This window comes from Pseudoliparis swirei, chromosome 4, assembly GCF_029220125.1.
Source record: "Pseudoliparis swirei isolate HS2019 ecotype Mariana Trench chromosome 4, NWPU_hadal_v1, whole genome shotgun sequence".
In the NCBI taxonomy this organism is placed as follows: Eukaryota; Metazoa; Chordata; class Actinopteri; order Perciformes; family Liparidae; genus Pseudoliparis; species Pseudoliparis swirei.
Genome location: NC_079391.1, coordinates 6,629,099 through 6,651,388, shown reverse-complemented (window position 1 = coordinate 6,651,388; position 22,290 = coordinate 6,629,099). Strand labels below are relative to the sequence as shown.

The 22,290-nt window shown below is 43.2% G+C and overlaps 1 pseudogene; it reads right to left on the bottom strand.

Annotated features, from left to right (window-relative positions):
• Positions 1-16,945: 16,945 nt before the first annotated feature.
• LOC130192601 (zona pellucida sperm-binding protein 4-like) lies at positions 16,946-20,503 on the bottom strand (annotated as a pseudogene).
• Positions 20,504-22,290: the final 1,787 nt, after the last annotated feature.

The following is a 22,290-nucleotide window of genomic DNA, read 5'->3' as shown; positions in this document are numbered from 1 at the left end:
CCCCAATAAGATAAGACAACCTTTTAATTTTTTTTTTTCACCAAAATTTTATTTTATTTTCAAAAAAATAAACTTTTTTTTCTTTTAACCTCAGTTGTAAAGAAAAGAAAAGGGTTTCATTGAAGGACAGAAGCACCAAAATTTTTTTAAAAAAAAGGTGACGTGCAATTTGTTTTTCAGGAAGTTTGTAAAACAAGTACCCCCTTGTATTATTTTGTACCCTTAAAGTAGTATCGGCAAAAGGGGGTCCCTGGTCCAGGAATGAAGGAGACATAAAGTAACACGTAGTTCTTTTGGACCCATGTCTTTGGCTAGTTAGACTCCGAGAATTTTTTTCTAGGTACATTTAAGGAAAAAAAGGAAATGTTTTTCGTTTTCTAAAATTTTACATTACCCCTCAAATTTTTGCCTACTTTAAATTTAAAAATGGAAGTTAACTTTAATTTTTGTCATTTTTAAAATTATAATTGAAATTTCCTTTTTTTGCTTATAGGTTTGGATGCAGGTAAAGATGCAAGTTTTCCCACCCAAAAATTGAGGTGAACTTTTTAGAAACCAGTACGATAATACTCCTGAAATGAAAGAAATGCATTAGGAAGCAAAAAAAAACCCCCAAAACCCTTTTCCCCAAAATGGAATTTTTTCGGGAAAGGGAAATAGTGGATAAAACCACTTGTTGCCATTCAGGGAATGGCCTGGGTTTTTTAAGAAAGGTTGGTTTTTTTTGTTGTGTTAAAAATTTTTTAAATGTTCTTTCTTTTGAAAGAACCAAAACAAATTTGTTTGCATAACAGAATAAAACTTCCCCTTTTTTAATTTGAGAATTCTTAATTAAATATAAAAATTCCTTACATTATACAGATAATTATAATGTAAATCCCCAAATGTTAAAACATAATCCTTTAACAATTTATAAATAATAAAAATAGGAATAATTGGTAACAGGGTTTAATTAATTTGAACTGGGCCAAAATGGGGAAAACACTTTTCACAACTATGTAGTCTGCTACATAATTTAAAAGGAGGAAGAAGGAGGCACGTACGAGGGAAAAAAGGAGTTTTATTTTAAATTTTTGGATTTTCTGAAAAATAGATTTTGCTACCCACTTTTTTCTCCAAATCGTGTTTTTTAAGAAAACTACAAACTATATGTAATTTTTTTTAAGAATTTTTAATTAATTTAAATGTGTAACCCATTAAATTAGAGTTCACGTAAAAAGGGCCTATTGGTTTTTTTAAAATTGTATTAAAGAAAACACGTCCCAGTTGTTGGTAATGTTTCAGTCCCGTTCTTATTTTTTTGGGTGGGAAATTTTAAAAATCAATTATATTTGTGCATTTGAATGGTTTTTCGCTAACTATGCCCATTGGGCGCAACCACGATGCCATTTTTAATATTTCAGAGTTTTTTATAAATTACAAATCCGTTAATGAAAACAGGGAGTTTGGGTTAACGACACAAAGGGGACAGGTGAAAAGCAAGAGAGCGTTATTGTTTTCACACTTAAGCTATGTCCAAAATAGGGTCCCCAAGTCAGAGGAAACATATGGGTTTTTTTAGCATGTTTTTCAGGCCTGACACTTGTTTTTTTAATAATGCCTTTGTTTTTAATTTTTTGTTTTTGCAAAAAATTTTTATTTTTTAATTTTTAAATTTTAAATCTTCAATTTGTTTTTCAGATACTATTCCTTCCCACAAAAGAAAAGGGTTTTTCTACCTTTCTTGTGGGGAAATTGTAAAATGTTGGAAGAAAATTTTTAAATTGAATTACAAAAACACACTAACAAATTTATAAAATATTTCACTTTGTTATTTGTTAATCCTCTAAATTTACTTTATAGTTTTTAATTTTTGTACGCCAAATATGGAAATTTTAGTAAGTATTTAAATGTGCACACATTGTCAGTTCCCCCCTTCCTTAAATTTCCTCTTACATGTTTCAAACTCTCCTGTTTCCCAATTGTACCTACCTGATTTTACCCCCCACCTTTAGCCCTTTATGAGATACCTTTAGTCCCTCATTTTGCTCCCTACTTCCCTTTCCTTGCCAGATTGTCGTGTGACCCCCAAATTCCACGTTATTGATTTCTTCGCCCTCCTTTTAACCCGACTAAGATTTTGTCCCCTTTTGGACGGCCCCCGTTATGCTCCTGGTTTTGACCCTCCCGAAAAAAGTAAAGCCCCTTGTTCCGTGTTTGGTGTTTTTTGGGTTGTCCAAACCCCTTGAAAATTGGCCAAATATGCCCAGGTTCCCCTTTTTGGGGAAGGGACCAACAACAAAGGTGAATAAGAACAGGGACCATGAAATCCCCAGACGCAAATAGCTTCCGTGACCTGGAAACCTGTCCTGGGTCCAGATGCTTTTTCCTTCCAGATCCCCCACCCTCGTGGGCAGGGGGCCCTTCCTCCCCCACTTGGGGGGCCCGGTTTCCCTGTGGATTTGGTCCAGGTTCTCGTTTGATTTACCTTTCGCCTTTTTCCCAGAGCCCCGGGGGAAAACTTTTCTTTAAGGGAGAGAGGGACTGGGGACCGCGAGTGGAAGGGATGTTAAGTGTTCTTTCCACTTTTTGAAATCTGAAGGTTTCAATACGAAACCCCAAGGGGGCTGGGTTATTAATAAAGGGGGGGGCCCCTTGGAAATTTTCCCAGGTTCCGAAAAGCTGGACACAGTGGAAGAAATCGCTTGGCATTTCCAGGGTTCCCGCTCAAGGCTTGGCGGGAATTTTTTTTATATTGGGTCCTCTGGCCTCCTTTCAACTTGCAAACAAAAGGAGGGGATTTTTCCCCCACCAATATTCCCCCCAAGGCTTATTCAATCCCGTGAACGGGTTTGAGTTGGCTACCGACCTTCATGGGGGGACCAGATTAGCAAGAAGCGGCCTGCAGCAAATGTGCCTTTACGTGGCAAGGGGTCTTTTTGTAAACCTCTTGTCCGTAAAAGGGCCCCCAGTAATCCGAGGGCTTGACCCAAGTGAACTTTAAAAGCCCCCATTTATTAAGGCTCAGTGCTATTTTCGGGCCCACAAGTTTCGTTCTATTACTCTGGGAGAGCAAACCTCCTGGACATGTCTGAAGCTGGGTATCGGGCATACCCCGGGGGAACCCATGCCCCCCTTTAACCCATCCCTCTGAGGGTATCATCAATCCACTGTGGATACCATTCATACTAAGTGAGAACTCACCTTTCCCCCAATTCCCACCCCAGTATTTTCACCGGGCTTAAGCATTAACTTCGGGGCTCGGGAACTTATTAAAAGGGATGCTCATTCCATGCTGTTTCCTAAAACCTTTTCTCATTTGTCCCTATCTTGTCCTCTGCCAGATTTCCCCCGGTTCCCGGAAACCTTGATTAAGGGGGTTTTAGCGACCCGGGGCCAATTTGCCCCCCATCGTCCTTGACTGTCCTTGACCTGCTTCCGGGTAAACCCCTCCCATGTTTTTTCCTTTGCCCAGACTAAACTAATTAAAAATTTTGGCCGGGTTTTTAACCACCCTTCCCTTTTGGGGACGGATTTTTGTCAGAAGAAGGACAAGACCCGGGGCCGGCATAACAAGAGGATCAATGACTTTGGGGAAAGAACAGGACCCTTTTCCCTTATCCCTCTGATTTGAGCTGGGAAAAAGGTGCCCCCTTTCCGGTAAAAATTCAGAGGGTGTGGGCCCTTTTTCCTGTGGCATTTGGTATTTGGTTTGCCGTTCGGCTCCCAATCCCCGGCAGTCTTCCAGGGGGACAAGGGCTGGGACCTGTCAATTTAGCGTTTTTGACGGAACTTTTTGTTTTTTCAAAGCCCACAGGAACAGGGTTTTAAGCCTAAAGGCTTTTGAAAACCACCCTTCGAAAAGCGGAAGGTGAGTTCCACACAACGGTTCCCTTGGGTTTTGTCTCTGCTGGTTTGGAGGGATGGGCTCTGGCCTGTCCGTCCCCCGAAAGGAATTCCGCTTTCTTGGCTTTGCCAACTTTACCGGGGGTTCACCATAACTACAGTTCCGTGGCACCCCCTCACTTCTCTACTCCCAACCGTGCCCTTCCGGTGGTCCTTCGGCTGAAGCGGTTGTGATTAAAGTTCCTTTATTGCCCCCACCTCTATTTCCCAGACCTCCCGGCAGTTTATTGTGGGGTGGGCCCTCTGACAGGGGGTAGGGCGGTCCTGCCACGGCGGCTAAGGACCAAAAGGTTCATCCATGGCCTTCTTCTCCCGGAACTTCTCCTCAAAGGGGAAAGCATTGGGAACCGGGGAGTTTTGGGCGGTCAAACTATTAGGAGGGGGGAAAGGGGGGGCACCATTTTGGTCGGGGATCCAAAAATCTAAATACCCCCGGGAAGGATACCTCGAGGGGGTTTTTCAACACTTTGATTTTTGCTTCCAAGACCGGCTCAAGAACCTCCCAGTGTTTGTTCATTCCCGCCGAGACTTTCATTGAAGGTATCCCCTCCGGTGGGTCTCATAACCTGGGGGGTGGAGGAAGGGAAAGCCCAAGCCAAACAGGGCCCCCAGCTTGGGTTAACCGGTTTTTTTCCTCTCATCTGCCAGGTGCTCCATTCATTTTCCGCCTTTGGTTTTGGAGGGGAGGAAGACTGTTTAATCCCAGACAAATAAGGTCCCTTGGTCTCCCATCCCACTTCCGGTTGGGCCCCAATTTTGAGGTTTCGAACGCCTCCCCGTTTTGGTAACACGTTTTCGACAGATTGTGATTTCCCCAAAATCTCCCGGCTTTCCCACTGACAAAATTGCCACCCCAAGGAAATCTGGTTTTGTTCAGGGGTGTTCCCCATGGCTCCCAGGAGGGTCCCCCCGGGGCCCCCAATTCACCTTTTTTGGCCATTTGCGGTCTCCAATCAGTTGTCTCTTTTCCATCCCAATTTTGGGCCGGGGTCCAGGAGTAAAGCTTACTGCCCCTCCCCAACCCCAATCCGGGCCGGAATTTGTGGGTTGGAGCCCACAAACCCTTCCCAGCTCAGCCAAGGGTTCATTCCATGTCCCCTTTCCCCCCACTTTCCCCGGAGAGGAATCGAGGCCGTTTTCCCTTCGTCCAGGCGTTTATCCGCGGTGCCGCCATTTAGGGGCCCCCCACGCTTCCACCCGGGGCCCCAAAACCTCCAACAGACGCCGCCCCCCGGGTCAGTTCCCGGGCCGGGCTCTTTCACAGGACCTTTCCCCTGAGTGGGCCCAAAGAAACTGGTTGGGGGGGCCCGCCCTGTCCGGGTCTTAATCCTGCACCTGAGGTTCACCCCCACCTTCCACGCCCGGGGTTAAAACCTGTGAGGAGAGCCCGTTTCACCCCGCCCCAGACCCCCAACCCCCGGTTTCCAAAACCTTTCTACACTCCGCGCCTGTCAAATTGCAGGGTAGGGCCTACCCGGGTTAGGGTACCCGGGGGACGAAAAGGGGGCCCCCATTCTCATTCGGGCCCCTCCCCTGACATCCCTTTCCCCATGCTATCCGTCAGAGGGGGTCAAGGGCCTCCCAGAAGGGGTTCGTCACAATTCCCCACCTTCATATGAAATTCATCCTGTTCATGCATTAATCCCGCTTTCCAGATCCTTCCCCCCACCGATTGCCCCCATTCCCCTTTGGTCCCACCCTTCCACCTCAGCCCATCACCTCATTGTCCCTATTTTTAGCCCCCCTTCCACGCCTCGCCAGTTGTCTTTTGTCACCGCCAAAACCTTCCACGATTAGAGCCGCCCCTGTTCGACCCGCCCACACGCTCAAGAGCCCCCCCCGGATTCGTTGCCCGGGACGCTCCTGGTTTTTGATCCAAACATACCCAGTAAACCCCCTCCGCTTCCGGTTTGTCGGGGGTTCCAGACCACAACCCTTCCAGGGGATTTTTAAACCGGCTTTCCCTTTAAAATTCTGGAAATTTATAATTCCCGGGGAAAAAATTGGTCATTTAAATTTTCCCAAACGCCTCCCCAGTAGCCTAAACAAACCAGAGGCGTGTTTATTATTTTTCCCGCCTCCCTTAACCCGTAAAAATTTATTCTTTCCATCTTTATCCCCTTCTCCCCCAACGAATGTTAACGTTTGAAGTTTTTTGCTTTTTTTTGTTTTCTCTCCCGTACGCCCGGTTCCCAAACCCCCAAGGGTCGTTAAAACTTGAAGCAATTTTGGATCCCAAAAAGAGCGATCAGGCGCCCCTTTTCCTGTTAAAGTTCTCAGGGGCCCACGGGAGTGGGGGACCCGGGTTTTTCCTGGGTAAAAATAGTTTTGAGTTCTGCAAGTCGGGCTGTTGAGTGTGATCAGCAGCGGCCCGGCCATTATACATTTATTGATCAGCAAAAGACACGTTTTCTTCCAGTGTTATCCCTACTATTAAAAAGGGTAAAATTTCCCCAAATCTGAAATTTCCCCCATATTTTTAGTATCGAACTAAAAAAAAAAGGCATCAGGCACGCCTTTTGTTTACCTTGGGATCGCACCATGAGCCGTGATGCGCGGGTACACACTCCCCCGGCTGGCCTCCAGCAGACGAGGAAAACGGGGCCTCCAAAAATTTGGGGGCCCCCTGTTCATGGGTTTTGAGAATGATGCATAAAAATTTTTCAGTATTTTAATTATAAAGTTATTCTGTCAGTAAAAAAGTCAAAATACATTTCTGTTGAGCTAATCTTTTGAGAAAAAAAAACCCTAACCTTACCCCCCCTTTGGTAAAAGTCTTTGGGGGAGAATCTGGCAGATTTGGAAGGATATTGTCCATTGTTTAATGGCAGATTTGTAGTTCGGGTTTTTTGTCACTTATTAAATTTAAAACCCCCGTAAGCAAATTTTCCTGTTTTTTGTCAATTTATTTATTTAATTTAACAGACTATGAAGTTTTTAAATCTATAATACTAATTTTAATATATTGAAAAGTGGTATATTTTATTTTTTAAAATCTGCAAAAATGTTTTTGACTTTAAATTGTATTGTTACAGAATGGGAAGGAAAAAAGAAAATTTTTAAAAAGGGCGGTGAATATCTATAGCCCTTTTATGCTTGGTGTAGAATACAGCCCGGAGGAATTTTACGTGAAAGGAGTTGAACTGGGAATATCAGTTGTTGAAGATGACTTTGGGGACGGGCTCAAGTCCAAAAACCAAGATCCCTGATTATTGGGGAAAATTGTGCTGGATGATAAAACATCTCAACTGATTTGCCCTTTGTTTGGACTCATCATGCCCCAACCTGGAGTACCCAAGGACTTGGGGTACCAATTTCAAAAGTTGTTCATGAACCTTGGTCCCCAGTGCTCTGGGGTTCAGGCCTTAAAAACAGTTTGCTCAAGTACCCTGCCATTTTTAAAACCCCCCTTATGGTCTTGGCTGGATTTTGAGGGGTAAGAGTTCCAAAAGGTTTCTAAGGCCAATGTACAGGTTGCAGTTGTCTTGTTACGACAATATGTTTTGATGTCCATCCATTGTAAAAGCTATAGCCCAATTGTCCCACTGTTGATAGGATACAGTCCCATAACAATAAACTGATATTGGAATCAGCATTGTTGCTGTGTATGCTAAAAAACATAACTTGTACAACATTGTTGTTTTTTGCATCTTAACAGTTCTTGTTGCCCTGGACATATTGAAGTTCTAAACGGTAGATGGATGGATAGATGATGGATAAGATGGTTTTAAGCCATTTTATACCTCCCACCAATCTTCGGTGGGGGGGCCCCTGACTAGACAGTCTAGTGTTCCAACAAAATCAAAACATTGTTCCTAAATAAAACTGCAACCTGCACCAAAACCATCCTCAAAGCCCAGTTTAAGGGGAATGCCATTGTCCTTCTGTGTTGAAAATATGTTCCATCATGCCATGTTCCAAAGCTTGTTTAAGGCCTTGTTTTGGATTCACAAAACGGGTTTTTTTTTTTTTCTTCATGCAGTTTTTATTTTTAAGGATGTTGACCCTCTGCTGTCTATGTTCAAGTGTTGACACCTGGAATTCATATAGTTATGCAAACAAATGTTTAGTTATTGTTAATAAACATTTTGTGTTTGAAGAAGTTTGTTTTCTTTAACTGTTGACTTTTCCCAAAGAAAAGGGTTTACATTTTAATTAATTTAAATGAAGGCAACGTTGCAAAGAATGTTGAGTGTACTCAAATAATGGGCAGTGAAATTTAGTAACAAAACATTTTAAGTTAAAAGTAAGTTCTCTCAACAAAATTTTTTAAGTGCTGTTGATGTATGTTTTTAATCTACAAGAACACACAATTTAAAGTTTCTCCAATTTAATATTTTAAGTGTTCTGAACTTAAGTACATGAGTAGATGTAACTATCAAATGCAATATTTTAAGTAGTGTTAACTTAAATACATAAGCCCTGAATAGTAATGTTACTTTGACAAACTTAAATATCACTTTGAGTGAACTTTATCATAAGTTGACAACACTTTTTAGCCCTTAGTTGATAACTCAAAACTTTGCGCTGGTTGCCTCACTTTTTAATTGCTCAACTTTTTTTTGACGCGCCGGGTAAAGCCTAAAAAACTTACAAGGGGCCTGGGACCCCCAGGGCCAAAAACCGGGCCCCCCCCCTTTCTTTTAGCTCTTCAAAGGGGGGGGAAGCCCCTTTAACCCCTCCTTCCCTTAAAAATGAAGGTGACTGTCCCCCTCCCTCCCGGATGAAGGTGGGAAGGGGCTGGTTTCCCATTAAAAGGGCCCCCTTGAATTTTTTAAGCCTCGGGGGGGCCCCATCCTCCCTTTTAAGGGGACCTAGGAAACGGGGGGGGTCTTTTTGATTCCCATTTTTAACCCACCCGACGCTGCAGAAAATGGTGGTGGGGAATAATTCCGGCCTGAACCCCCGGCGGCCACTTTGTAAATTTTTCTAAGTGGTCAGTGATGTTGCCCCCCAAAGGAATTTCTGTCTCCTTTTTCACCCTGTACACCAGTGACTTCCAGTCCAACAGGGAGTCATGCCATCTGCAGAAGTACTCTGATGATTCTGCAGTGGTCGTTTTTAGGGAGGGACGGGAGGAGGAGTACAGGGCAGGGTGAGTGACTTTGTAAAGTGGGCCGATGAGAACCACCTGGGCTGAACGTGGCCAAGACCAGAAAATGGTGGTGGACTTCAGGGGGAAGGCAGCTCCTACACCTCTGAGTGTCCTGGGAGTGGCGTGGACATGGTGGGGGGTAAAGAGGGGGTCTCCATCGACACCGACTGAACTGGAAGGCCAACATCAACGTGTGTACAAGAAGGGGGGAGTAATTTTTCCTTTTGATTTTCAACGTGTGCAGCAAGATGCTGGAGTTATTCTACCAGTCGGTTGGGGCCAGTGTGCTGCATTTGCCATTGTCTCCAAAATGGCCTGACACCAGCCGCTTAACAAACTGGTTGGAACTGGCTCCATCATGGCTGCCAGCTGGAGCACCTGGAACAGGGGGGGAGAGGAGGACGTTGAAGAAACTGGTGTCCATATTGGACAACCCGGACCAGGACCACCCTCTCCCCCCCTCCTACAGGGACAGAGGAGTACTTTCCCCAGACGTCCTCACGCCCCCGGCCACAAGGACAGATACAGGAAAAATTTCCCGGACGGCTATGAGGCTCTACAACAGATCCCCTTTGCCAGATCAACAATCACTGAATACTTACACTATGTTGATCTGCACTTCAAAATCTCATTTGTTTGCACTACAAAATACACACACTTTTCATTTCATTTGCTCTGCACCATACACACACTTTGCTTTTGCACTCTGTCTATATTTAATATTTTGTATATTTGATTTGTCAGTATTGTGTGTTTTATATTTACATATATATTTTTTTTTGTATTTTACTTTATCTTACTTGTATACTTCTATATCTTTCACCCCTGTTTTTTATTTTTTGTTTTTGTTTTTATTCTTGTGTGTTGCTACTGTCTGAAAAATTTTCCCCTTGGGGGATTAATAAAGTATATTTATCTATCTATATGTATACTAGAGATGTATTAGTACATCACTGTATATCTAGATGTATTAGTACATCATATGTATTTCTAGAGATGAAAGTACATCACATGTTTTCTAGATGTATTAGTACATCACATGTATATCTAGATGTATTAGTACATCATATGTATATCTAGAGATGTATTAGTACATCACATGTATATCTAGATGTATTAGTACATCACATGTATATCTAGATGTATTAGTACATCATATGTATATCTAGAGATGTATTAGTACATCACTGTATATCTAGATGTATTAGTACATCACATGTATATCTAGATGTATTAGTACATCATATGTATATCTAGAGATGTATTAGTACATCACATGTATATCTAGATGTATTAGTACATCACATGTATATCTAGATGTATTAGTACATCATATGTATATCTAGAGATGTATTAGTACATCACATGTATATCTAGATGTATTAGTAAATCATATGTATATCTAGATGTATTAGTACATCACATGTATATCTAGATGTATTAGTACATCATATGTATATCTAGAGATGTATTAGTACATCACATGTATATCTAGATGTATTAGTACATCATATGTATATCTAGAGATGTATTAGTACATCACATGTATATCGAGATGTATTAGTACATCACATGTATATCTAGATGTATTTGTACATCATATGTATATCTAGAGATGTATTAGTACATCACATGTATATCTAGATGTATTAGATGTATTAGTACATCATATGTATATCTAGATGTATTAGTACATCATATGTATATCTAGAGATGTATTAGTACATCATATGTATATCTAGATGTATTAGTACATCACATGTATATCTAGATGTATTAGTACATCACATGTATATCTAGATGTATTAGTACATCATATGTATATCTAGATGTATTAGTACATCACATGTATATCTCGATGTATTAGTACATCACATGTATATCTAGATGTATTAGTACATCATATGTATATCTAGAGATGTATTAGTACATCACATGTATATCGAGATGTATTAGTACATCACATGTATATCGAGTTTATTAGTACATCACATGTATATCTAGATGTATTAGTACATCATATTAATTAAATGTATTTCATCATATGTATATCTAGAGATGTATTAGTACATCATATATATATCTAGATGTATTAGTACATCACATGTATATCTAGATGTATTAGTACATCACATGTATATCTAGATGTATTAGTACATAGTAATAGAAATTAAAAGCCTCCCCCTTTGGTATGTTTTTGTTGTTTTTTTAAATACTGTTTTCTGTTGTGGATTCCCGGAGCTCTTTCACCAGAGAAGAGCTCATGAACATCAGGGGAACAACTCCAGCGGATTTATTTCCAACGTTTTAACTTCTGTGGAGTTACTGGACAGCAAAGGTGTGCTCACTCGCCCACGCCGGTGAGACGCCGGAGAGGGAATGCGTCAGGGCGCTTTGTACGGCCACGGAAACGGGATCTCGACAGCTGCCGGGCATATTTCTCTCAAATGTCCGGCCACTGTGCAACAACTGGACGAACTCCAGCTGCTGGTGGGGAGAGACAGAGACTTCTCCTCATCCTCCGTCCTGTGCTTTACGGAATCATGGCTAAGTGGATCGATACCAGATTCTGCGCTCCAGCTCGCTGGCTTCCAGCTGTTCCGAGGACCGGGTCACGGAGCTCTCCGGAAAAACAAAGGGTGGAGGAATCTGCTTTTACCTCAACAACGGCTGGTGCAACGACGTAACGGTGATTCTACAGCACTGTTCGCCGGACCTGGAATCTTTTATCATCCACTGCAAACCCTTCTACTCCCACGTGAGTTCGCTTCATTCATCCTGGCCGAGTTTACATGTCAAAGAGGGAACGTGCACGAGGGCACAGCGGACCCTCGCTGAACAGATACGGTGTGGAGCGGACCTTCCCGGACCTTTAGTTATTGTATCGGCGATTTTAACAAAGGAAACCTCAGCCACGAACTCCTAAATATAGACAGTTAATTAAATGCCCTACCAGAGAGAAGAGCATTCTGGACCACTGCTACACAACAATCAGCAGGCCTATCACGCCCCCTCGAGCTGCACTGGGAAACTCTGACCACGCCATGGTTCATCTGATTCTCATACAGGCAGAGACTAAAGCCTGCAAACCTGTGGTGAGGAAGTTCAAGAAGTGGACCAGTGAGGCTCTGGAGGATCTACGGCGTGCTTGGACTGTACTGACTGGGATGTCTTCAGGACTGCTACCAACAGCCTGGATGAGTACACAGAGGCTGTAACTTCCACATCAGCTTCTGTGAGGACAGCTGTATTCCATCCAGCTCCAGGGTGAGTTATAACAACGACAAACCCTGGTTCACAGCGGAGCTCAGGAAGCTAAGACTGCAGAAGGACCAGGCATTCAGGAGTGGGGACAAGGACCTGTACACAGAGTCAAAATACAGGTTTAGCAAGGCGGTGAGAGATGCTAAACGACTGTACTCTGAGAAACTGCAACAGCAGCTCTCAGCAACGACTCTGCTTCTGTCTGGAGAGGCTCAGGCAGATCACCAACTACAAGCCCAAATCACCCCACTCCATGAACAATGTGCTTCTGGCAGACGAGCTCAATGAGTTCTACTGCTGCTTTGAAAGACAATGAGCAGTCCTGAGACAATCCCCACAGCCCCATCAACAAGCCACAGACCATCAGCCCACCTCCCCAGCCCATCAGGGGCTCACACCTCTGAGCACCCTCCATCAACTCAGCGACGCCCCTGCCATCCTGGAGAGAGCCGTCAACAGGCTGTTCAAAAGCAGAACCCTCAGCAGCGGGTCCGACTGCCCTCCCTCCACCCTGAAGCACTGTGCTGACCAGCTGTCTCCGTGTTCACCGACATCTTCAACACCTCCTGGAGACATGCCACGCTCCAGCCTGCTTCAAGGCCTCCACCATCATCTCCGTCCCCAAAACCCAAGATCACAGGACTCAATGACTACAGGCCCCGCCTGACCTCTGTGGTCATGAAGTCCTTTGAACGCTTGGTCCTGTCACACCAAGACCATCACCTGACCCACTCTGGATTCCTCTGCAGTTCGCCCACAGAGCCAACAGGTCTGCAGACACAGTCAACATGGCCCTTCACTACATCCTCCAGCATCTGGACTCCCAGGAACCACGCCAGGATCCTGTTTGTGGACTTCAGCTCTGCTTTCAATACAATCATCCTGGCCCCTGCTGCAGGACAAGCCTCCCAGCTGCACGTGCCCGACTCCACCTGCAGGTGGATCACAGACTTCCTGACCGACAGGAAGCAGCACGTGAGGCTGGGGAACACGCCTCAGGCTCCCGGACCACCAGCACAGGTTCCCCTGCTGTGTTCTTCCCTCTGCTGTTCTCCTGTACACCAACATGCACCTCCAGTCACCAGTCCGTCAAGCTCCTAAAGTTTGCGGATGACACCACCTCATTGGGCTCATCTGGTGGGGACGAGACCGCTTACAGGTGGGAGACTGACCACCTGGTGACCTGGTGCAGCCAGAACAACCTGAGCTCAACGCCTAAAGACAGTGGAGATGGTTGTGGATTTCAGGAGGAATGCAGCCCCACCCGCCTCTCATCCTGTGTGACTCCCCCGACGCTGTGGAGTCCTCCGCTCTGGGCTCCATCATCTCCCAGGACCTCAAGTGGGAGCTGAACATCGGCTCCATCACCAAGAAGGCCCAGCAGAGGATGTTCTTCCTGAGGCAGCTGAGGAAATTCAACCTGCCAGGGAAGATGATGGTACACCTACACGCCATCGCTGGAGTCCATCATCTGCTCCTCCATCACCGCCTGGCACCCTGCAGCCACAGCCAAAGACAAGTGCAGGCTGCAGAGCATCATCCGCCGGCCGAGAGGGTTATCGGCTGCAATCTGCCTTCCTCCAGGTCCTGTTCACTTCCAGGTCACTGAAGCGGGCCAGAAAGATTGTCGCTGACCCTCCCACCCTGGACACTCCTGTTCGAGTCCCTCCTCGGGAGGAGGCTGCGTCCATCATGACAAAGACCACCCGCCACACCAAAAGTTTTTCCTGCCGGCAGTCGGGCTCATCATCGGAACCCGGGACTGACTGACTGTCACCCCAGGACTACCACCTCTTCTTCCACCTTCCCTCTCCTCCTTCTTCCCGCCTCCTTCCTCTTCCTCTTCCTCCCACCTCCCTCCCTCCTCCTTCTTCTTCCTCCTCCACACACGTCACTTTAACATGCACTTTAACTTGAGGCCTCCTCCACACACATGCCACTTTATTTGCATGCACTTTAACTTAAACACACGCCACGCGTAACATACACTTTTAACTAAAACACACCACTTGAAGCACACACCCAAACACTTTCACATTATTTGTTGTCTTTCTGTCGTGTTGATTGTTGTTTGTTTGTCATGTCCAAATGTTGCACCTTCCACCAAAAAAAATTCCTCGTTTGTGTAAACATTCCTGGCAATAAAACTGTTTCTGATTCTGATTCTGATTCTGATTAAAATAACAAAAATTGTGTGTTTATAGGTTTCTTCAAAAAAATATCCTTAAAATATTTTTTTAATACGTACAAGAAAAACAGTGTAAACTTCAGGTGACATTTATTTAGTTTCATATCATTAAAACATTAGACAGATGTTCACAGATCTGTTTTCTAAAAAACGACAACTGTAAACCAACATGTCATGCACAAAATATAGTCAATACATACAAATAAATAACTTTCAGTCTTTGCTGACCTGGCAACCAATGGTGGTCTGAAAAATTAAGATTCGTAGGAGTGTCCAAATCTGTTTCTGGAGTGTCCATGGCGTTAGAGCAAGATGATGTAGAAACATCCTCTGACACATTAATGAAATTGACGATTTGTTCCAAATGCCATGGGTTTGCAACCATAGTGTGTTGCCTGTGGAGATGTCTGTTATAATTATTAGTTATGGAAAGTACTTTGACAGTGGTTTTGACTATACAATTGTATAAATCTGTTCATCTTAAAATGCATGGACTTCCACAAGATCTCTCCCCCCACATGAGTTGGGCATGTCATAAACATGCTCAAAGAAACTATTGAGATTCGAGTTGGGCAGAATATGCCATGTTGCAAACCCAGAAAACTTTGAACAACTTGTCAATGGTGCATGTCAAACCCTCATCTTGAAGAGGGATGGCGACTTTGTAGTTTTTTGCTGATGATGTACTGAGCTGTTATCCTGGGGGGTCCTTAACACACAAGCTTGGGCTGGTGGACTCCCACTGCTCCCACAGGAGATCCCTCGAGAAGGCTGAGGATACTCACGCCAGTCTGTGAAAGCACAAGTATATCAAATAGGGCTGGTAAGATATCACATTATGTCTTCATTATATCATAATATCCATTTGATCCAAAACGAAATATATAGTTTAGTCATATTTCATAACAAAGTTTTGAATATATTTGAAAATACCCATAATAACATTGTAATTCTGTAGCATACGTCCCCTTATCATGCAGTCTAGTTTGATTAACAACTGGATTATCTAACATGTGATGTTCCATACCTAAGCAGATATTGAAAATGTCAGACATAGCCCTTATGTCAAAGCAAAAGCCTAATTAGCATGTGTTGATACTTGAGATTCACAGATAAGAAAAGAGGTGTGGGATATTTAAAGATGTATGAAAGGGCTGATTTCACACTGGATTTGGTCCATCCGTTGGCCTTCCCTGACGCATTCGGAGGTAAATAGTGTGTGGGCATGAAGCAAAGTGATTCGAAGCAGAACACATAAAAACTAATGGTATACATACAATTAGTGATGCCATATCAGACATTAAGTTGTCCACAAAATTAGAGTCGCAAGGGTGTGCTGGGGGAATTCAGACAAAAGTAATAATTAGATATTTTTTCTCAATTGTTTAGCAGTTGTGGGAAAATAAAAACAATTCTAATTTGATTTAATGTCGTATGGTTGTGAAGAAATCTGTATTCAGACACCTCATGCCTGTTCTAAAAGAATATACCAAAGTCCTCGTAACCATCAAATAAATACAACACATTACTGTATCTTATATGCATGGAAGATAACTCACCATCACTCTCCTCACCAGCTGGCAGAACATCAGGGTCATTTTTCAGGGTCATTTTTAAGTGCAGCCACTTTCAGTAGTTTCGGAAACAATATGTCTTTCTCATTTCCGAAGAAAGAGGTCTTCCTTCCCAGGGAACAATTTCCCAAACCCTGCATCCAACTGAAGAGTAGCAGATAATACAGCAACGACATTAAAGGGGAACTACGCCCATTTAAAAAATCATACATTGTATTCTTATGGTCAAAGACCATAAAAAAAACAAGATCTACGTGGTGTAAACTAAAGTTACAAACGCATTGTCTCATAAAGAATAACTTCAGTGCAGAACTTTATGTGAAGTAGAACTTAAATAAAAGACAAAGATCCCGATGTGCACAGTTACGCTCAGGAACATTACCATTTGTTTTAGAGACTGGTGGCTTTATTTCCACTCCAGAGGACACAGTCTGTTTGCTGTGTGAGATCAGGGAAATTGAGAATGAGATTCACGTTTTGTTTTACTGTCCCATCGACGAGGACATAAGGGATGTAGTGTTTAGTAAAAGGACTTCAGTTTATGTTGATATATTTTAACTAGATAACTGGGAAAAACTTGAGTTGTGCTTCAGTAAAGGAATCTTTTTATTTCCCAAGCCTGGGAGAGAAGGCAGAATGTTTTGTTTAAGATATAGAAGTGAAGTAACCTGTACATTTCAAATTGAATGAAACTATATGAAATATGTCCACAGCAGCTGCACTGTTGGTGTCTTTGCCCCATGAGGGTTGGGCACTTTATGTGCTGACACAAAAATAGTTATATCAATCTATCTTTCTAACTAAAGAAATGTTTGTTGTATTTTGTTTAGTTTCAGAAGAACCATGAATTATTACTGCCAGTGTAACAGTTTGTTAGAACATCACTAATAATGAACAAAAAGTATTATGCACACAAGTTATCAAAAGATTTACAGCAAATCAAAGCCAATATATTTTAATACAATTGTGTCTACAATACTTTCGGGGATCAATTTCATTCTTCCTGCAGCACACTTTGTAATCTTTTTGCAATCATTACAATATAGTCTGTAATATGCAAATCTTTTACTTCATGATCTCGGACAAATATTTGAGTTTGACACTGCTGTTTACTGCCAAGACGCACCCATGTCCACTGGTCCTACAGAAACCACGACCTTTGGCTGAGAACTTGTCTGGGCCACATCCATGACATCTCTCTCTAAAAACAGACAAACAAATGGGGTCAGACTTGATTCCATATTGCTCCTTTCATTCTGCAGATTATAAATTCATTTCTTACTTTTTCTGTAGCACATTGGTTCACAGGAGTATCCCATTACAGGAGTGCACACTGCTGTACTGCAGTGAATGTACACCTAAACAAAGAAAACCATGTAAGCAGAGCAATACAAACATATTTGTTGGATCAGTTTATCATCAATGGATTCAATTATTACCTGTTCCCTCAAGGGTTGAGATTTGGTCGACTTTGATGACGTTTGGCCAACAAAGGTAAACATTTTGAAAAGGAAACGTCTGTAGTGACTGGGGAAGAGCAGACCAGAGGAGGAACCGACTGGAACCAGTGAAGACAAGTATTTATCGTTCCTGCTTGGACACCTGGATGAAAAGAAACGGCATGAAGACAACTCCTCTGTATTTCAATTTAAAAAAGAAGTCAGTGTTTTCATAGCATTCATTTCTCTTTCACTACTCCTAATGAGCAGAAATGTAAACTCTGACAAAAATGATTGATCATGTTGTCATAAACAGGACAGTGTGTTTAATTGGTGTTTTAGTTTTTACCCGTCTGTCAGAATGTCCCACTGGGGCAGAGTGTGAGGGTTGGGGCTTGTGGTTGCCCAACAGCGACCAAGAGTCAGGACAAGGTTGGGATCTGTCTTCTCAAGGAGTCGAACCTCCACGAACACAGGGTCCCTCAGTACTTTACTGACAGGATAGTCAGCATCAGTGTAGTACGAAGCATAGGCCACTTCCTCTGTGAGAGCAGGGACCAGTTAGCATGACAGACATCTACAAACACAGCAGCTTGGCCAGGCCGACATTCACTTACCTTCAACACAACCCTTTGAAATGCACTGTCCATTACCCAACCTCAGTTCTACTCTGATGGGTCCCACAGCAGCAACTGATATAGGAGGATCTAGTAACGGTGATACTTCTACAACCACAGTTTGAACAGTGGTGCCGATGTACCGACACTGGAAGAGCAAACTGAAAAAGAGAAAACAGGCATTATGTTGCTTAGTCAGATCTGTTTTTATATATTACAAAAATACTTTTAAAAAGCATCACCTACTCATATTGACTGTCTCTGGTAATGACTCCAACAGGCCCGGTTTCCACTTCATATGAGGAGAACATTCTGTTCTCATAGATTATAACACCAGGCTCCTCCTGCAAAAGGTAAAAGAAAATGGCAAAATGTGGTACAAATGTAACTTTATCTAACTGGTCGAAAAGTTGAGAAACTCAAGTTCTTACCGAAACAACGGTGCCACATGCGGTAACACCAAAGTTATAGATGGCAAAGTCTGAATTAGAGTCAACATGTGTACAGCCTGGAGCTTTGCTCAAGAGTGAGATTGACTCGAGGTCAATGTTGGGCAGAGTGGCATCTCTCGCCACTACGACAATGAACTGGCCATCCTTGGTGCACTGAACGGTCACTGGTGGCATAAAAACAAACGTTGACATGTTAAATATGCAGAACAGCTTTTCTGCGTCCTCCATTACGGTCCATTGCATGACATTCTCTTCAAAACTCACCTGCCTTTCCATAAAAGCAGTGTCGTCCATCAGAGCAGCAGTTTATCTCTTGGCAGTGTTGAGTAGAGATATCAGGAAGTCCACATGTGATTCTCGTGTTTTTTGGCACGTCACAACTCTGGGCAGGAGAAATGTTTGGCAAAATGTGTCCGAGTGGCGTCTGTGAGTTTGTTGGGTTCTGCTGCTGCCGATCATGGTGGCGGCGGTTGGGGCGGCGGTTGGGGTGGTGGGGGCGGTCGTAGAGGGCGTCTCCGCCGTCTCCGCCGCTGCCGCCGCTGCCGATGAAGCCTCCGCGCCAGAGCCGAGCCGCCACCGCCGCTGCCGGTCCAGCTGCCGGTGCCGCCGCTGCCGCCGCTGCCGCCGCTACCGATGAAGCCTCCGGCACCGCCGTAGCCGCCGTCACCACCGTCGGCTAATGCAACAGTGCTACTTTGTGTACCGGACTTTGGGTGAGAATTTGTTGGGTTCTGCTGCTGCTGCCGATCATGGTGGTAGGGGTTAGTTGGTGGTCGAGAGGCCGCCTCTCACGGGCCGTCGGCTAATGCAACAGCGCTACTTTGTGTACCGGACTTTGGGAGAGAATTTGAAATCATTTTGTCCTGAGCTTCTACTTCCCTCCCAGCGAAGCATGCTAGCAGTGCTAGTGCCACAAAAGAAGTGACACCCCAGTGCTTCGCCATGTTTCAACAGCAGTTTGACCTGGACAGTATCAAAGTGTACAACTTAAGCTGTATTTGCAGCCACATTTATATGTGACTAGGCTTGATGGTTTTAAAAACCCCTCCTCTGAGGCAGAATAACCACCAATTACAGAGTCCCAACTTTTCAACAGCCACTTAAAAGCTTCAAGGGGTATTATGTCATGTTTTTCGATATTATTCAGGTAGAGCATTTGGTTTGTCAACTTGACAACATCAGACACATGTCCTATTAGATCAGGTCACCTTTTTTTTAAGGTCTTTGTGACCTCAAGAGTTATTTGACCCCAAATGTTGATTTGTTTGTTCACAATAGCAAACATATTGATCTTTTCTCTGATCTGGAACACAGTTTGTCATCATTTGTGCCTCATAAAAACATTATTTTAAACATATCCATGTTACAGTTTACTAAATAGAGGAGTTTTTAATCCATTCCAAGACAAACATGCGTTTACATCTTTTAATCTAGGAAGACTTTTCTCGATGTATTATATAATACGTAGAGACATTTTTACATAATGTAGCGTAAGATATGAAAAAGGTCTTTTATGTTTTATGATCTAATTCTAATAACTAGTTTCATGGCGTGGTTACTCCATCATTGGCTGTCGTCAGTGAGTAGGTTATTCCAGAGCAGCTTTTATGGTGTCTATATATATATATATAAACTCTAAGTAAGGGAAAAACGTAGAATTAACTCACAATCACCATGGTATCGGCCCAATATCTGACACTCATTGGCGGGCCGTCAGGTCCTTCTTAGCCTTCTCAGAAGGCCTAAACATAATTACGAAGTTATAGCTATTTTATAATAGAAAATATGAAAAACTTTTATTTTTTTAGTTTTCATTTTCTTATTGCACTATTGTCTTCCTCTGTTTCTGTGCTTCCATCCGGCAGCACTGCTTCCAGTCTAATTTATTTTAAAGGTAGCTTTTATCCAATCAGATTTCACCTCCACAGTCTCTATGGAAGAAGAACCGCTCATCTCAATTAAAGCCTGCTTGAAGTACATGGGGACCATATCGCTGATTGACATCATCTTCAATGATATTGTTAGTTTGACATACTAGGTGTATTTTTTAGGTCCTTTGGCCTTCTGGAAGCTCATGAAAGTACCTCATATTAACCTGCGCTGTGATTGGTTAGTGGGCCCGCATGCAGTTCAACTGAGAGGAGAAGGAGATAGATTAGCGGGGGTCAAGAAGTCAAGAAGTTACCACAGTTTTAGTTTTTTGCTTTTAATTTGTAATGGCGGAAGGAGGAGAAGCGGACTTGGTGGCAGATTTAATGTCGAAGCCTTTTTCAAGGAGGACGTTTCAGGAAAAGCCTTTCATCACTGACGTCTCTGGCCATCAGAAGGAGCTGTTAGTGGACTTAAAGCTCAACTACAAACTCTACGACCGCGTCATTCAGTTGTTTGTCGGTAAAGGATGGACTTTAACTTTAAGTGAACGGGAGTTGGTGAGTTGTGTTCTGCAGTAGTTGTGTTCATTTATTTTATTACATGGTTCTTTCTGATTCGATTGAGTGAGGCGTTTGAGTGCCACAGTTATGTTTGATTGCCACAGTTATGTTTGATTGTTTTGTCATGTTTTGTTATATATAAATCTGTGCATCTAGATACATATGTTACACCGGTCCCATGTAGCTATACCAGATAATGTGAATTGATAGGTGTAATAGTACTATGTGCAGGGTCCTGGGTACAGTTTTAAAAGTGATGGCGCGGTTACCTGTTTTTCACTGCGGCCGACCCCTGTTCCCCGTGACCTGGCGGCGCTGTGGCCGACCCCTGTTCCCCGTGACCCGTCGGTGCTGCGGCCGCCACACCTAATCCTTTGGTGCTTAGGGGGGAAACTTATGAGGGACAGAATCAAACCTGTTTCAGATATATAAGTATAAGTAGGCCAAAAATTAAATGATGTGTGTATCCCTACACAAAAACAGAACCCCAAATCTGTATAAATCCGCCTTAGCGCTTTAACATGTGAACATCAATATATATATATATATATATATATATATATATATACATATATATATACATACATACATATATAGTAAACTCACTCTCACACACACTGGCACACACACATTAATAAAAAAAACCTGTTGCAGGCCTGAGTCAGAGGCCTAAAACGGTAGTGGCTGCTTCGCTTGTCCACACAAGCATCAGACAAAAAGGGCAAGTGCAGAGTTTGTTAGTACTTGGCTTCTGGTTGGACTTATCTCTCATTTAACATACATCAATGACCTTCTGGCTGAAGTCAATGCTAGACGGGGTTTCCTGTATTGAAACAAGGATTTTCTCAAATACTCTGCCAAATTCACCCTTATGAAAATGACCATCCTTCCTCTGTTTGACGACGGCGATATCATTTATAAAATGGCATCAAAGACCACCCTCAGACAACTGGAGACACTCCACCCCTCAGAAATCCGTTTTGCCACAGGTGTACCCTTCACCACCCACCACTGTGATCTTTATAGATTGGTGGATTGGCCTCCTTCACACCAGGCGGTACAACACTGGCTGCTCGTGGTCTACAAGACCATTTTGGGAATGTCCCCGGGCTCCCTCTCAAATCTTCTGCACATTTCTGACAGCAATCGCCATTTAAGATCAAGTGACTTCATTAGGCTCATCTTTCCAAAAGTCTGTACTGTGTTTGGTCATAACGCCTTTCATGTTGCCGCTGCAAATGACTGGAACTCACTACAAAACACACTCAAACTAACAGCTCTCACCTCTCTCAACATGTTCAAACAAAAGCTGCAATAAGTCATAGCTGACTGCTGTACCTGCTG